The sequence below is a fragment of the Bubalus kerabau genome, chromosome 2 (genome assembly GCF_029407905.1).
Source record: "Bubalus kerabau isolate K-KA32 ecotype Philippines breed swamp buffalo chromosome 2, PCC_UOA_SB_1v2, whole genome shotgun sequence".
In the NCBI taxonomy this organism is placed as follows: domain Eukaryota; kingdom Metazoa; phylum Chordata; class Mammalia; order Artiodactyla; family Bovidae; genus Bubalus; species Bubalus kerabau.
In genome coordinates, this window is record NC_073625.1 from 45,897,160 (window position 1) to 45,915,030 (window position 17,871).

General features: G+C 45.0%; 1 long non-coding RNA gene across 3 annotated transcripts in view; it reads left to right on the forward strand.

Annotated features, from left to right (window-relative positions):
* The window catches only part of LOC129643292 (uncharacterized), a 72,583-nt gene extending 55,133 nt beyond the window's left edge, over positions 1-17,450 (forward strand). Inside the window, exons 1-3 of one of the 3 annotated variants that reach the window (XR_008710225.1) lie at positions 5,577-6,032; positions 10,511-10,634; positions 16,668-17,450. This is a non-coding gene — a long non-coding RNA (uncharacterized LOC129643292). Of the gene's footprint in view, positions 1-5,576; positions 6,033-6,281; positions 6,467-10,510; positions 10,635-16,667 lie in introns of those variants that run through there. The other 2 variants (XR_008710223.1, XR_008710224.1) reach the window with 2 other exon arrangements.
* Positions 17,451-17,871: the final 421 nt, after the last annotated feature.

Below are 17,871 nucleotides of genomic sequence, written 5' to 3' on the forward strand. Positions count from 1 at the left end.
AAAGAAGGGGGGAGGGCACCTTGCTGCCCTTTCATGGCAGAATCTGTGGTTGTCCAGCTGCGTGGGCCTTTTCATGAGGACCCTGTGCAATAAAAGTTTGGTGTTTTGGAACTGAATAATTAGAACGTGTAAAAGCTTTAAATTATGTGGTGGTGTAATTAAAAAACAAAACAAAACAAAACCAAGCTCCAAGTGTTTTGCAAATGGAGGTTTAAATATTGAAGGACTGTATTCCTGGCACTGTGGCATTCTATCAAGAAGTGTGCAGGATTTTTTTTTTTTTTAAGAAAAGTGTTCGAAGTGAGGGAAACAGGAAACCCAGAGGTGCCCCTGTATTTTGGGGAAGGCCTTAGGAGGTCACTTGGAAATGCTGCTGGCTGTGGGGGAGGGGGGCAGATGGGCTGTGCAGGCTTGTCCTTTGCATGGATGTTCTTGTGTGTGGAAACCCAGCTCGGAGCCATCTCCTGATGTGTAAGAATTTCGCAGACAAACCTTGAGCTAAGCAATGCATTTTTTCCTAAGAAAATGTTTTTCTTAAGCGATGTAAATATCCTATGTATTTCCGCTAGACTCTGGCTTCAGGTCGGTTCCCCCAAAAGGCTCAGAAGCGATTTGAACAAAACAGCATGTTTTCCTCCTAGCTTGTTCTCCTTATCTATGTTAAGGAAATGATATATTTGCCTGCAATACTGCCTTTCTTCAAGATTCATGTCAATCAAGTTTTGGCCCGGGATGACTCACCTGCTGCCAATATTATCTCAATGCATGTCGTGGGGGAGGGGCCTGGTGCCATTCCCTGAAACAGTTCCTTTCTTTCCTTAGCTGACTGCTAGTGCCTGTAGAATATCTGGCTAAAGACCAGCAGGGGGTACTCTTATTACCCGCCCCCACCCCGCCTCGAGTCTAAGTCAGCAGCTTTCTCTATCTCTTTAATACTTTAATAACACTTGATGACACAAAAGCTCTGAGCGATCAAATCATATCGAATCTTCATTTCAGATTGAAGATGCATTCCATGGTATTGCCATCTTAAGTCTTTCCATCGTTATGGAATATCTGTCCATGTATTCAGGATAGTTTTCAGCCAGAGTGTATAATTTCCAGTGTGCCAGTCTTGTCATCCTCATTACATCCATGGCAAAGTGTTTTATTCATGTTGATATTATTGAAAGGGAATTTTTTAAAATTCCTTTTCAGATTATTATCTGCTAATGTATACAGATAAAACTGTGTAATCATTCATTTTTATCAGTTTGGACAGCTTGATAGTTGTCTTTAATTTCTTTACTTTCTGACACTTTAAGATTATCCTGGGAAACATATGTAATGCCTCACCCCTAAATTCAGACATGTGTTCAAAGAACTTCTGTCCTTTTATTTATTTATTTATTCTTTAACATTGAAATCGTTTTGACTATGCTGGGTGTTTGTTGCTAGATGGAAGTAGCTAGGACCTCTGGACTGCAGTCTCTCATCTCTTGCTGACCTCTTGTTGACCTCTGCAGAATCCTGGTAGGTGGGAGCTTGTTAGTTCCTTGTTCCTTATCAGAACCTCCTGTGGTAAGTGTTTTTCTCTTCTCTGTTGCCTGGTAAGGGTGGGTGGTCATGGGCATCCCAAAGTTGGCTAGAAGTCAATTATTTAGGCAGGCTTGTGCATAGATATGGGAGAAGGCAATGGCACCCCACTCCTGGAAAATCCCAAGGATGGAGGAGCCTGGTAGGCTGCAGTCCATGGGGTGGCTAAGAGTCGGACACCACTGAGCGACTTCATTTTCACTTTTCACTTTCATGCATAGGAGGAGGAAATGGCAACCCACTCCAGTGTTCTTGCCTAGAGAACCCCAGGGACTGCGGGGCCTGGTGGGCTGCCATCTATGGCGTGGCACAGGGTCGGCCTCAACTGAACCACTTAGCAGCTGCAGCAGCAGCAGCAGCAGTGCATAGATATAAAAGGGGATGAGAACAGTCAGGTAGGATCACATATGTCACCGTGAAACAATACTTCTCCTCTTAGCCAAAGCTAACGAAAGATTTCTGTTCTAGGTCAACCTAGAAGAGATCACTTAAGAGGTAAAGAAACTGAAACTCCATTAGCAAAGGCAGTTCAACATCTCAAGAAAACTTGTGCTAGGCACAAAACTCTTTTCTGGGGGCCTACTTTCCCTACAACCTCCTTATCCCATTCTGTACCCATTCCTTTGCTTCTCCCGTCCTGAAAATGCCACCTGTAAGACAGAACTACTTCGTTTTCCTTCTTAAAGTGTGATTGCATTCCATACATTCTTGTAATAATAAGTCATACATTTCCCTTCAGCAACCAAGAACTGACTCTTATATTGGCATTTGATAGATTGGTGAACATACCTATCAGTGATAATAGCGCCCACCCCGCTTCCTGCAAGAACAGAACAAAACAAAACAAAACAAAAAAATTGCTTTCTTATATTTAATATGTTCGGATGGTGCCAGTCACTATTCATGCAGAGTCAAAAATCTCTTTTGTTTCTGTGTAAAAGGGAGGTCCTTTCAAGTCGTGAATGTTTAAGAAGTTTCATTTATTTGGAAGTGACCTAGCTATTCAATACACTGTCGTCACTTAGTTTAGCACCAGGATAGAAACTCAGGTAACCAAAACACCTGGAGGAACGATTGTAAGTTCAGTTCAGTTCAGTTGCTCAGTCGAGTCTGACTCTTTGTGACCCCGTGGCCTGCAGGACGCCAGGCTTCCATGTCCATCACCAACTCCAGGGGCTTGCTCAAACTCATGTCCATCGAGTCAGTGATGCCATCCAACCATCTTATCCTCTGTCATCCCCTTCTCCTCTGCCTTCAATCAAGACTATGAGAGGCAGATATTTTAGAGTATAATTATTGTTAAGAGTTTATCTAAAAGCTCATATCACATTTACATTTTTTACATTGGTTGTTGCTGTTTCCAGGTACTTTCTTGATGACAAGCTTGTGACACATATAACAATAGAGCAATTTTTACCTTAGAATAAACCTAGGCACTATGAACATGTTGTGCTTAATGTTGTTGACTCTTAGACATGTCTATAGTGGAGGAGCAAAACCAAAAATACTAGATATTTAATATTGACTAGTTCCCAGTTCACGGGACTCTGACATTCATTTAGTTCAATGTTTTCTTGTATTTCCAGCAGTTTGATTTGGAAGGGCTGCCTTGTCTTGAGACCATTGAAATCAGAACTCAGAACTTGAGCAATATTATCAAAAAACGCAAGGCTCACACTGACACATACCTTAATCCAGACAGACAGACAAGACATCTTCCAGTTTTCCGCCTGAGATTTAAAATATTTCTTTGAGCCGTTTTCCTGGGGAGTGGGGGGGGAAGTGGGGGTGGCAGTGAGGCAGGCTTGGGTAACAAGCTAATTGTTGGTCATTGCATATGCAAAGAACCAGCTTTCCGGGTTCCAAGGAAAAAAGTTTCCTTGGTGCCAATTTTGTTTGGATCTATAGACTCTCATGGCCCTCCTAGGTCAGGACATCTTTCCTTTCTGTAGTCCTCGTTTTATCCCTAAATCATAGACAGCTTGGATTGTCTCTGTGGGGTGGATGTATTGTCCTCGTGTTTGACCTGGCGGCAGTAGCGAGGTCCGAGAGCCTCTCCTGGAACCGGGCGTGGGGACGGGGCTCACCTGGAGCCCCTGGTGGAAGTGGGCAACGCGCCGGGAGCGCGCCAGGGGCAGGGCGATCCCGGGCGGCGCGGGTCGGGGTTCCGGTCGGGAGGGGGTGGGGGGCGGTAACAGTTGTGCTCTCGGGGGTCCCCACTGCAACTGGAAACGCGCTGGGAGTGCCAGGGGCGGGGTGAACCTGGGTGGCGCGGGGCGGGGTTTGGCTACTGGCGGGGGTGGGGGAGGGCTTCCCAGTTGTGCTCTCGGTGGTGGCCACTGCGGCTGGAAAAGCGCCGGGAGCGCACCCGGGGCGGGGTAAACCTGGGCTGCGCGTGTCAAGATTTCGATGGCTGTGGGTGGTGGGTCGGTCCCAGTTGTGCTCTTGGGGGTCGCCACTGCGGCTAGGAACGCCCATTTCCTACGCTCCTGTGTCCCCAAGGATCCATATCTAGTGGGTGCAGCGGAGGGCTGCGGGCCACAGGTCAGGGAACTGGGACTGCTTGGAGCAGGGAACCACGTATTCCACCCTCTGTTGGCACATTCTCGGAGCTCCCCAACCTGGCGGTTGCAGAAAGGCCTCGCCCTTGGTGTCAAGGCCTTTACCGCTCCACCCCTTTGCTGAAAAATCTCAGTCTGCACGGTTTTCCCAAGCAGCCTAGTGTCCGCTGGAAGTCCAAGGGACAGAACCCTGAACTCTGGCCGGCTGGCCCAGCCCTGCTTCTGGCACTTTGTAGGCCAGCGGGCCCTGGAGCACCTGCTAGGATGAGAAAGGGAAGGGTCCGCGAATTGCACCCTAGAAACTTAGTAGGGTGCATGGATTTCAAACCCTGGTGGCCGCCCAGGCAGTAAAGAAGGGGGGAGGGCACCTTGCTGCCCTTTCATGGCAGAATCTGTGGCTGTCCTGCTGCGTGGGCCTTTTCATAGGGGCCTTGTGCAATAAAAGTTTGGTGTTTTGGTACTGAATAATTAGAAATTGCAAAAAGTTTAAATTATGTGGTGGTGTAATTAAAGAACAAAACAAAACAAAACCAAGCCCCAAGTGTTTGGCACAGGGAGGTTTAAGTATTGAAGGCCTGTTTTCCTAGCACTGTGGCATTCTATCAAGGAGTGTGCAGGATTTTTTTTTTTTTTTAAGAAAAGTGTTCGAAGTGAGGGAAACAGGAAACCCAGAGGTGCCCCTGTAGTTTGGGGAAAGCCTTAGGAGGTCACTTGGAAATGCTGCTGGCTGTGGGGGAGGGGGGCAGATGGGCTGTGCAGGCTTGTCCTTTGCATGCATGTTCTTGTGTGTGGAAACCCAACTCGGAGCCATCTCCTGATGTGTACGCATTTCGCAGACAAACCTTGAGCTAAGCAATGCATTTTTTCCTAAGGAAATGTTTGTCTTAAGCGATGTAAATATCCTATGGATTTCCGCTCGATTCTGGCTTCAGGTCGGTTCCCCCAAAAGGCTCAGAAGCGACTTGAACAAAACAGTATGTTTTCCTCGTACCTTGTTCTCCTCATCTATGTTAAGGAAATGCTATATTTGCCTGGAATACTGCCTTTCTTCAAGATTCATGTCAATCAGTTTTTGGCCCCGGATGACTCACCTGCTGCCAATGTGACCTCAAGGCATGTCGTGGGGGAGGGGCCTGGGGCCATTCCTTGAAACAGTGCCTTTCTTTCCTTAGCTGACTGCTAGTGCCTGTAGAATATCTGGCTAGAGCCCAGCAGGGCGTACACCCGCCTCAAGTCTAAGTCAGCAGCTTTCTCTATCTCTTTCATACTTTAATAACAGTTGATGGCACAAAAGCTCTGAGCGATCAAATCCTATCGAATCTTCATTTCAGATTGAAGATGCATTCCATGGGATTGCCATCCTAAGTCTTTCCATCGTTATGGAATATCTGTCCATGTATTCAGGACAGTTTTCAGCCAGGGTGTATAACTTCCAGCGTGCCAGTCTTGTCATCGTCAGTACATCCACGGCAAAGTGTTGTATTCATGTTGACATTATTGAAAGGGAATTTTTTAAATTTCCTTTTCAGATTATTATCTGCTAATGTATACAGATAAAACTGTGTAATCATTCGTTTTTATCCGTTTGGACAGCTTGAGAGTTGTCTTTAATTTCTTTCCTTTCTTATACTTTAAGATTTTCCGGGCACATACATGTACTGCCTCACCCCTAATCTCAGTCATGTGTGCAAAGAACTTCTGTCCTTTTATTTGTTTATTTATTTGTTGCAACATTGAATTCGTTTGGACTATGCTGGCTTCTCTGCTGCAAGATGGAAGTCGCTAGGACCTCTGGACTGCAGTCTGCCATCTCTTACTGACCTCTTGTTGACCTCTGCAGAATCCTGGTTGGTGGGAGCTTGTTAGTTCCTTGTTCCTTTACCAGGACCTCCTGTGGTAAGTGGTTTCTCTTCTCTGTTGCCTGGTAAGGGTGGATGGTCATTGGCATCCCAAAGCTAGCTAGAAGTCAGTGATTTAGGCAGGCTTGCGCATAGATATGGGAGAGGGCAATGGCACCCCACTCCAGTACTCTTGCGTGGAAAATCCCATGGACGGAGGAGCCTGGTAGGCTGCAGTCCATGGGGTCGCTAAGAGTCGGACACCACTGAGCGACTTCACGTTCACTTTTCACTTTCATGCATGGGAGGAGGAAATGGCCACCCACTCCAGTGTTCTTGCCTAGAGAACCCCAGGGACTGCGGGGCCTGGTGGGCTGCCGTCTACGGGGTCGCACAGAGTCGGACACGACTGAAACGACTTAGCAGCAGCAGCGGCGGCGGCAGCAGCAGCAGAAGCAGTGCATCGATATCAAAAGGGTTGCGAACAGTCAGGTGGGATCACATATGTCACCGTGAAACACTACTTCTCCACGTAGCCAAAGCTAACCAAAGATTTCTGTCCTAGGTCAACCTAGAAGAGATCACTCAAGAGGTAAAGAAACTGAAACTCCATTAGCAAAGGCAGTTCAACCTCTCAAGAAAACTCGTGCTAGGCACAGAACTCTTTCCTGGGGGTCCACTTTCCCTACAACCTCCTTATCCCATTCTGTACCCATTCCTTTGCTTCCCCCATCCTGAAACTGCCACCTGGAAGACAGAACTACTTCGTTTTCCTTCCTCAAGTGCCATTGCATTCCACATCCCTTCGTGTAATAACAGGTCATGCATTTCCCTTCAGCAACCAAGAACTGACTTTTATATTGGCATTCGATATAGCGCGCCACCCCCCACCAACAAGAACAGAACAGAACAAAACAAAACAATTGCTTTCTTACATTTAACATGTCAGGATGGTGCCAGACACTATTCATGGAGACTCAAAAATCTCTTTTGTTTCTGTGTAAAAGGGAGGTCCTTTCAAGTCGTGAGTGTTTCAGAACTTTCATTTCTTTGGAAATGACCTAGCTATTCAATACACTGGCGTCACTTAGTTTAGCACAAGGATAGAAACTCGGGGAACCAAAACACCTGGAGAAACGTTTGTCAGTTCAGTTCAGTTCAGTTGCTCAGTCGTGTCTGCCTCTTTGGGACCCCGTGGCCTGCAGGGCGCCAGGCTTCCGTGACCGTCACCAACTCCAGGGGCTTGCTCAAACTCATGTCCATCGAGTCAGTGATGCCATCCAACCATCTTATCCTCTGTCGTCCCCTTCTCCTCTGCCTTCAATCAAGACTATGAGAGGCAGATATTTTAGAGTATAATTATTGTTAAGGGTTTGTCTAAAAGCTCATATCCCATTTACATTTTTTACTTTTGTTGTTGTCGTTTCCGGGTACTTTCTTGCTGACGAACGAGCTTGTGACGGGTATAACAATAGAGCAATTTTTACCTCAAAAGAAACCTAGGCACTATGAACAGGTTGTGCTTAATGTTGTTGACTCTTAGACATGTCTAGAGTGGAGGAGCAAAACCAAAAACACTAGCTATTTCCTATTGACTAGTTCCCAGCTCACGGGACTCTGACTTCCATTTAGGTCAATGTTTTCTTGTATTCCCAGGAGTTTGATTTGGAAGGGCTGCCTTGTCTTGAGACCATTGAAATCAGAACTCAGAACTTGAGCAATCTTATCAAAAACCACAAGGCTCACACTGACACATACCTAAATCCAGAGAGACAGACAAGACATCTTCCAGTTTTCCGCCTGAGATTTAAAATATTTCTTTGAGCCGGTCTTCTGGGGAGTGGGGAGGGGGGTGGGGCTGGCAGCGAGGCAGGCTTGGGTAACAAGCTAATTGTTGGTCATTGCATATGCAAAGAACCAGGTTTCCGGGTTCCAAGGAAAAAAGTTTCCTTGGTAACCAACTTTGTCTGGTTCTATAGCATATCATGGCCCTCCTAGGTCAGGCCATCTTGCCTTTCTGTAGTCCTCGTTCGATCCCTAAATCATAGACAGCTTGGATTGTCTCTGTGGGGTGGATGTATTGTCCTCGTGTTTGACCTGGCGGCAGTAGCGAGGTCCGAGAGCCTCTGCTGGAACCGGGCGTGGGGGCGTGGGGGCGTGGGGGCGGGGCTCACCGGGAGCCCCCGGTGAAGGTGGGCAGCGCGCCAGGGGCGGGGCGAACCCGGGCGGCGCGGGTCGGGAATCGGGTCGTGGCGGGGGTGGGGGGCGGTCCCAGTTGTGCTCTCGGGGGTCCCCACTGCGGCTGGGAAAGCACCGGGAGCGCGGGGCGGGGGTCGGCTCCTGGCGGGGGTGGGGGAGGCCTTCCCAGTTGTGCTCTCGGAGGTGGCCACTGCGGCTGGAAACGTGTCGGGAGCGCGCCCGGGGCGGGGTAAACCCGGGCTGCGCGGGTCGAGATTCCGATGGCTGTGGCTGGGGGATCGGTCCCAGTTGTGCTCCCGGGGGTGGCCACTGCTGCTGGGAACCCGCCGGAAGCGCGGCAGGGGCGGGGAGAACCCTGGCGGCGCGGGGAGAGGGGTGGGGTCCGGTCGCGGCGGGGGTCGGCTCCTGGCGGGGGTGGGGGAGGGCTTCCCACTTGTGCTCTCGGGGTCGCCATTGCGGCTGGGCACGCCCATTTCGTGCGCTCCTGGGTCCCCAAGGATCGGCATCCAGTGGGCGCAGCGGACGGGTGCGGACCACAGGTCAGGGCACTGGGACTGCGTGGAGCAGGGAACCACGTATTCCGCCCTCTGTTGGCACATTCTCGGAGCTCCCCCACCTGGCGGTCGCAGAAAGGCCTCGCCTTTGGGGTCAAGGCCTTTACCGCTCCACCCCTCTGCTGAAAAATCTCCGAGTCTGCGCGGTTTTCCCAAGCAGCCTAGTGTCCGCTGGAAGTCCAAGGGACAGAACCCTGAACTCTGGCCGGCTGGCCCAGCCCTGCTTCTGGCGCTTTGTAGGCCAGCGGGCCCTGGAGCACCTGCTGGGATGGGAAAGGGAAGGGTCCACGAATTGCACCCTAGAAACTTAGTAGGGTGCATGGATTTCAAACCCTGGTGGCCGCCCAGGCAGCAAAGAAGGGGGGAGGGCACCTTGCTGCCCTTTCATGGCAGAATCTGTGGCTGTCCTGCTGCGTGGGCCTTTTCATGGGGACCTTGTGCAATAAAAGTTTGGTGTTTTGGAACTGAATAACTAGAACATGTAAAAAGTTTAAATTATGTGGTGGTGTAATTCAACACAAAACCAAACCAAACCAAGCTCCAAGTGTTTGGCACAGGGAGGTTTAAATATTGAAGGCCTGTTTTCCTTCCACTGTGGCATTCTATCAAGAAGTGTGCGGGATTTCTTTTTTTTTTTTTTTTAAAGAAAAGTGTTCGAAGTGAGGGAAACAGGAAACCCAGAGGTGCCCATGTAGTTTGGGGAAGGCCTTAGGAGGTCACTTGGAAATGCTGCTGGCTGTGGGGGAGGGGGGCAGATGGGCTGTGCAGGCTTGTCCTTTGCATGCATGTTCTTGTGTGTGGAAACCCAGCTTACCGTCATCTCCTGATGTGTAAGCATTTCGCAGACAAACCTTGAGCTAAGCAATGCATTTTTTCCTAAGGAAATGATTGTCTCAAGCGATGTAAATATCCTATGTTTTGTGCTAGACTCTGGCTTCAGGTCGGTTCCCCCAAAAGGCTCAGAAGCGACTTGAACAAAACAGTATATTTTCCTCGTACCTTGTTCTCCTCATCTATGTTAAGGAAATGCTATATTTGCCTGGAATACTGCCTTTCTTCAAGATTCATGTCAATCAGTTTTTGGCCACGGATGAGTCACCTGCTGCCAATGTTATCTCAAGGCATGTCATGGGGGAGCGGCCTGTTGCCATTCCCTGAGACAGTGCCTTTTTTTCCTTAGCTGACTGCTAGTGCCTGTAGAATATCTGGCTAGAGCCCAGCAGGGCGTACACCCCTCCTCAAGTCTAAGTCAGCAGCTTTCTCTATCTCTTTCATACTTTAATAACAGTTGATGGCACAAAAGCTCTGAGCGATCAAATCATATCGAATCTTCATTTCAGATTGAAGATTCATTCCATGGTGTTGCCATCTTGTCTTTCCATCATTATGGAATATCTGTCCATGTATTCAGGATATTTTTCAGCCAGGGTGTATAATTTCCTGTGTGCCAGTCTTTTCATCCTCGTTACATCCATGGCAAAGTATTTTATTCATGTTGACATTATTGAAAGAGAATTTTTTTAATTCCTTTTCAGAGCATTATCGGCTAATGTATACAGATAAAACTCTGTAATCATTCGTTTTTATCAGTTTGGACAGCTTGATTGTTGTCTTTAATTTCTTTACTTTCTCATACTTTAAGTTTTTCCAGGCACATACATGTACTGCCTCACCCCTAATCTCAGTCATGTGTTCAAAGAACTTCTGTCCTTTTATTTATTTATTTATTTATTTATTTTTATAACATTGAAATAATTTTAACTATGTTGTGTTTTGTTGCTAGATGGAAGTTGCTAGACCTCTGGACTGCAGTCTCTCCCATTTCTTGCTGACCTCTTGCTGACCTGTGCAGAATCCTTGTTGGTGGGAGCTTGTTAGTTCCTTGTTCCTTACCAGGACCTCCTGTGGTAAGGTGACTCCTGCAGGTGTTTTCTCTTCTATTTTGCCTGGAAGGTTGGGTGGTCACTGGTTCAGTTAACAGAGTGTCTTTTGGTTCTCTGGAATAAGGTCCTTCACACAGTCAATGTATAAAATCTTAAAAGTCAATATTTGGAATAATGTATATTCCTAATTTGGTAAGTTGGCTTTTTTGTTGTGTGTTACAACTCATCACCAGACCAAAATCATGGAGACCTTTTGTTGTTTTCTCAAATTGTATAGTTTTTTAAATGGAATTCCGGTGTTAGTTGCAAAGTTTGTGCTTCTGTTCATTTCATTTTTTTTTAATAAACAGTTATTTATTTCTAGTTCATTGATCACTGCTTTACAATATCGGTTTGATTTGTCATACATCCACGCGAACGAACCATAGATGTACTTGTGTCCCCTCGCTCTGGAAACTCCCTCCCACATCCCATCCATCCCCACCTCTCTAGGTTATTACAGAGCCCCAGTTTGAGTTCCCTGAGTCCTAACAGCAAATCCCACTGGTTGTCTACTTACAAATGTTGGTGTACATGCATCCATGTTGCTCTCTCCATTCCCCACCCTGGTCCGTAAGTCTGTCCTCTATGTCTGCATCTCCGGTGCTGCTATGTGAACAGATTCATCAGACCCATCCTTCTCGATTCCATGTTTTCCTCTTTCTGACTGACTTTCCTGTTTAATATGCTCTCGGTTCATCCCCTTCCTTAGAACGGACTCAAATATGTTCCTTTTTATGGCTGCATTCCATCCAGGCTCTGACTGTTCCTTAGCCGTGTTTTGAGGAGGGTCATGGAGCCATTGTGCTCCATTTCAGTTTGGGCTTCCAGTCTGAGTGCTCACAGCAGAGCTGTTTGTGGGTGAGCCCTCTGAGGTCTGTGAGCATGGGGCTGCCCGCTCTTCCCTGGTGGGAGCTCTGTCTCCTCAGGACCCTCAGGACTCGGGCTCCAGGTTTATGGGGCTGCATCCCAGCTGAGAGGAGAGGGGTTGCCTCAGTGCCCACCAGCAGGGAGACGCTGCAAGAGGGGAAAATGAGGATGAAGTAGATGTTTCCTGTGTCCAGCTGAGCGCTGACCGGAGGTCCATCTCAGAGCACGCGGGGGGTGCGGGGGGGTGGGGAGAGCTCCATGTACAAATGGCAGGTTTTCAGTTCGATTTCTGTTCCATGGCCTAGAGGATGACCTTCACAGATGTTCTTCTGAGTAGTTGGCCAGTTTTCCTGTCCCTGTTTCTTCAGAAGAGTGTCCTTTCCTCTTGGCTCATTCCTGGTTTGATTTTCATGAACTGACCACGTCCATGTGGGTTCACTCCTGGGCTCTCTCTTCTTTCCTGGAGTCCCTGTGTCTGTGTTCCTGCCAGTTCCTCACTGTGGTGGTTACTACAGGGCCGTGCTGTAGTTTGAAGTCGGAGAGGAAGATATCTCCAGCAGTGATCTTCTTTCTCAGAGTCTTCTTGGCCCTTTAAGGTCCTGTTCAATATTAGCAGCCTACTAGTAGGAGTATTTCTGTTTCTGTGAAAAGGCCATTGAATATCATTTTGTGATGGCAGTCAGTGTATTTGTTGATGGCTTTGTTTGAAATGGGCATTTGAATTCCTCTTGTTCCAGTGTTTGAGCGTGGTGTCGTTTTCTGTTTATTTGTGTTTTCTTTGGTTTCTTTATCAGTGCTTTCTAGTTTTCTGACTACTGGTCTTTTATGTCCTTGATTAAGTTTGTTGCTAGATGTTTTATTCTTTTGGGTGCAATTATAAGTGAGATTTTCTTAATGTTTGTTTCTGTTTGTTATTAGTTTATAGAAACGCAAGTGATTTTTATATATTGATTGGGATTGTAAGTTGTAGTAGTTTCTATGATTGTAAATTGATCGAAAATTATTCAACTTTACTGAATGTAGTCTAACAACTTTTTGTGAAGTTATGGGGAACATTTTATTTGCAAAATCTGTTTGTTCTGCAGACCCAAGGCACAGTGGTTACTAATAGAGTTCCCACAGTACTTCTTCATTCCATGTGGACTCCTACAAGGACAGTGGAGCATCACAGCTTCCCTTGAACTTCGCCTAAGTCTGAACTCTATAGAAAATTTTCTGCCTGTCTAATTCGATTTTCTTTTATGGTATCGACTTGTTTGTTTTGAAACATAATTTCCTTTCTGGGTAAAATGTACAGAAAACTCCTATCAAAGGGAAAAAGTGCTCGCATTTGCCACATCATCTAAATCACTCTATGTGTTTTATCCAAAGTGGGTGCATTCTCCTGCAGAACCTCCACATAATCTCCAAAATCAGGACATCATTTGGTTTCTGCACTAATTATAGTGCAGTATCCACAGCCCCACTTCCCTTTCAGCAATTGTTCAATTGTATGAATATATCTTTTCTTCCCACCCCCCCACCCCCGCTTTTTTTTTTTTAGGAATGCTATGGAGATGTACATTGATTTGGACAAACTTGATGGACTTAGAGCAGACAGTGAATATGGGATCTGTGTGGCCTTTTCTATATGGATATTTTTCTCTAAAGATGGTTTTAATGTTTATTCATGTTATAAAATGTGTGAATCCTGCATTCTTTTTTTTTCTCCACAGTAATTAAAAATAAATAACATGCCATTTACCATTTAGCTATTTGTAAGCATACAGTGTTGTAGTATGAACTCCCTTTCCTTGTTTTGCACACCGGTTTATTATGTGTACCTTCGTGCGTGCTTTGAAGAAACTCAGGAAACTGAGTCAGTGACTGAAATGGCCCAAGATATCACCTTAGATACCATCTTCATCTAAAACCAAATCAGGGGCTTCCTGGTGGTCCAGTAGCTAAGACTGGACACTCCCAAAGAAGGTGGCCCAGGTTCAATCCCTTTTCCGAGAACTAGATCTCCCATGCCACAACGCAGAGTTGCATCCTTTACCTAAATATCTGGCTGGCTTCAATGAAGGTCGATCTGGTGCAGCCAAATACAAAAAAAAAATCAATATTAATAAAAATAAAACCAAAGGAAAGGAAGGATATGGTCGTTCTACAGATTTACATCTTAGGTTTTCCTATTGATTTAAAAAAAAAAGAGTTTCACAAGACTGTCATCCTTCTATCTGGTATATGCTGAGGATTCCTTTGAAATGAGATTTCTCTTGTAAATGTGACTCACAGAAGAGCCGTCTTGAACTTGGGTGTGAGAGATGAGCATGTGTCCTCTTAAAAAAAAGAAAGTTAATTAGATCCAACTAATTCTCATGCTGAAGTGGTATATTTTGGGGTAGCATTTGCTTCCCTTCACTTTGGATGTATCCCAATTTGCTTACACAGTCATCGCCCGAAGACATCCTGATATTTGAAAGTCTTTAGCTGTTAGAAGTAGAGCTGTGTGTAATTGTGTGATACTTTTTGTCTGGACACTTTTTCAAAGCTGTTTAGTAAGTGCTAGGCGTGTAGTGTTCAGGTCACAGGTGAGCCTTGTTTAGCTGTGGAAAAATCCAGCTAAGTTTCTCTGGTACGTGGGATCTTCCTGGGTAAGGGATTGAACTTGAGTGTCTTGCATCGTCACGCAGATTCTTTACCACTGAGCCACCAGAGAAGCCCCGCGCCCCCTCCCCCATTTTTGAGCTTACTGGATCTAATAGGTGTGCAGTGCTACTTCACTGCTGTTTTACCTTGTAATTTCCTAATGACATATGATTTTGAGTATTTTTGATATGCTGATTTACTATCTGTATCTTTCATTTGACCAGGAGTTCAGATTTACACACTTTTAATGATGTTGTTTGTTCCAGATATTTTGGTATATTTGGAGTACGATCCTTTATCATATATGTATTTTGTCAGTACATTTTTCTGTGGCTTGCATTTAAGTTGTGTGAATAAGGTTTTTCACAGTTTAAATTTATAATTTTTTAAAGTTCATGTTATAATTTTTATGTCCGTTTTTGGATAGACTTTAGTGTGTTTTTTTTTTTAATTAAATTTCATAAGCAGAACTAAGGTACTGTAGGTACAGTTTTAAGCAAAGCTGAGGTACCATAGATACAATTTTGCCTTTTGTCTGTTGAGACGTTTGAGTGAGGTTGGTATACATTGTAAAATTATATCTACATTCATTTGATTGGATATGACTTCCAATTATTTGTATAATCGGTTTTGGAGATGTCATGAGAAGTCAGTTTCCCCAAGGGAAACTGGGCGGGTTCTGTGAAACATGAACTGTCTTGGATCCCTGGGAATCACTTTCTGTTTTTCTGGCTTTGGACTTGACTTGTTTGGATATTTCATACTAGTGGAATCACGGAACATTTCTCCTTTTTTGGTCTGGTTTATTTCACTTAATATAATGACCATAAGGTTCGTCCACATTGTGGCATTGTCAGAATTACCGACTTTGAAGAGCCGAATCAGATTCCAATGTGTGTCTACCACAGTTTGTTTATGGAACTGGCTGTCCATGGACACTTAGATTGCCTCCGTTTGTTGGCCAGTGTGAATCACGCTGTTGTGACTATGACTGCAGCAATATGCATTTTTTCAGCCCCTTTTCCAAACCTTTTGGGTACATAGCATGAATTAGAATTGAAATATCTGTTTGTTCCATGTGTTAGTTTTGGAGTAATTTCTGTAGTGTCTTGCGCAGTGGCAGAACCATTTCAGTTTATCTTTTTGTATGGTAGAATACTGTTCAAGCTTTTGAATATACCCTGTGATGCATATTCATTCACCCACCGATGGACACTTGAATGGGTTCTACCTTTGGGCTATTGTGAATAAGGTCGCTATGAATACTTGTGTACCAGTTTTTGTTTGAAGTATTAACAACTACATAGTACTACGTATGAAAGAAACCACAAGGACCTACTCTATAGTTTCAGAAACTGTATTGAATATCTTATGATAGCGTATAATGGAACAGAATCTCCAAAGGAATATATGAAAAAGACACAATACCCTGATAATTATTGTGCCAACACTGTGTATTTCTACACACCACTAAAATATTCACATTCGTAAGTATATTTCACTGCTTGGTTGTATAAAAATAGAGAATTCGAACAGAGAAGAAATAAACTTCCTGTCATTGCTCATCATCATTTATGCACTATTACTACCTGTAACACTCGTTGTATAAATAAGTGCTAGACTAGGAACTTACATTCGTGTAAACCAAGAGATGGTGAAGGGGTAAGGAAGTACAACTTACTGAATTCCTTAACGAAGGATTATGGAACTCTATGCACATGAAGTGAATGAAGGTCAAACGGTTTAGTTTAGCCACATTCTTCCTAGAGTGATGAGCTTCCACCCCAGCCAATGTTAGCTCACAATTAAATCCTGCAGTCATCTGGCCTCAGTGTGTGCTTCCTGCCATCCAGAACGCAAAAGTGAGGAAGTCCTGACAAAATCGTTGCTATTTTTCTTTTTTGGATTCGTATTTTATCGCAGGGCTTGGGAAAAAGAGGGCCTAGCCTGTTTTCAGAGTTGCATCCCAAGGCTTGCTCTGGCGTGTTACCTATGTTGACAAACTGCTGATCCTGTTCAACAAAGGACAGTGATCTGCACTGCAGTATCTGTTGCTTGAGCTGGAATAGTAGGCATCCCTTTAAGTGCAGTCCTTCATGCTGAAGCAGGTCTATCTGAAGCAGTAGCATAAGATGAACACATTGATCATATTGACATCGCATCCCATGAATTTGTAAGAATTTTTCAGGTATACCCATCATCATTGGAGGAACCGACTTGTCCCAGTAATAACTGGAGTACCCAGCATAACAACAGTTCCTTGACTAAATAATATGCTTACGGGTACTTCTTCCAGCGTTCTTTCTCCTACTTCGGTCATGAACAGGAGAAGCTGATGGCAGTGGTTCTTGAAATGTGTATCGATTCCTCAGTGGCACAGTCAGTAAATACTCTGCCTACCAGTGCAGGATATGGAAGTGATGTGGGTTTGATCCCTGGGTCGGGAAGATAACAATTCATACACTCGTTTTATGTGAACAAGTTTTATACTCATGAGTGTTTTTCTTCTGTATACAGAATATATAGCTGAACTATAAAGAAAGCTGAGCGCAGAAGAATGGATGCTTTTGAACTGTGGTGTTGGAGAAGACTCTTGAGAGTCCCTTGGGTTGCAAGGAAATCCAACCAGTCCATCCTAAAGGAAATCCGTTCTGGGTGTTCATCGGAAGGAATGATGGTGAAGCTGAAACTCCAGTTTTTGGAGAGCTGACTCATTTGAAAAGACCCTGATGTTGGGAAAGATTGAAGACAGGAGGAGAAGGGGACGACAGCGGATCAGCGACCCAATGGTCACGAGTTTGGGTAAACTCTGGGAGTTGGTGATGGACAGGGAGGTCTGGCGTGCTGCGGTTCAATGGGGGTCTCAAAGAGTCGGACACGACCGAGCGACTGAACTGAACTGAACAGGAAAACAAATGCTGTTCAAGGACACTGAAAGAACCCTGATGTTGAAAAGCAGATCTGTATTGTGAGCAATGCTTAGAAATCCAGGAGTTGACACGTAGTATTACGCCTATCATCCTTGTAGTTCCCTCAGTGAAATATGTTGTGAAAAGCTCTTCATTTGTGGTATAGATTCATGAAGAAGCTAAATAGCACGAATCCTTTACGTTGACAACTGTGAATTTAAATCTCCTGTGAATCCTATGTGACAACCACACATACCAACATGATTTATTAGTATTCTATCAATATTTTTAGTCCTACTGTATTTCAACTAAAAATGTCACTATACAATGGTACATGAAGTCAAGACATAAAATCAGGGCAAATACAAAATATTCCATCCTTTGAGAAACAGAGGGAAAAAATATTGTGCTTTGACTATTGCATTTTTATGTAGTAGATCCTTAAGTATTTTATTCACCACACCCAACTGAATGGTCCACAAATGCTTCAGAGAGGAAAGGATTATTTCTCTTTAATAATGAGGAGTTCAAGTGCTCTCAAAGCAAATACCAGACAGTAATCACCATGCAGGACAAAGTTGATTATTCATATTTATATTACTCATTCGTTAGCTTGCCAAAGGTTCTAGATCTGTTACCACATTATTTTTACATAATATCCGCATGTGAAAGTGAAAGTGGCTCAGTGGTGCCTGACTCTGTGACCCCATGGACTATACAGCCCATGGCATTCTCTAGGCCAGAATACTGGAGTGGTAGCTTGTACCTTCTCCAGGGAATCTTCCAGACCCAGGAATGAAACCAGAGTTTCC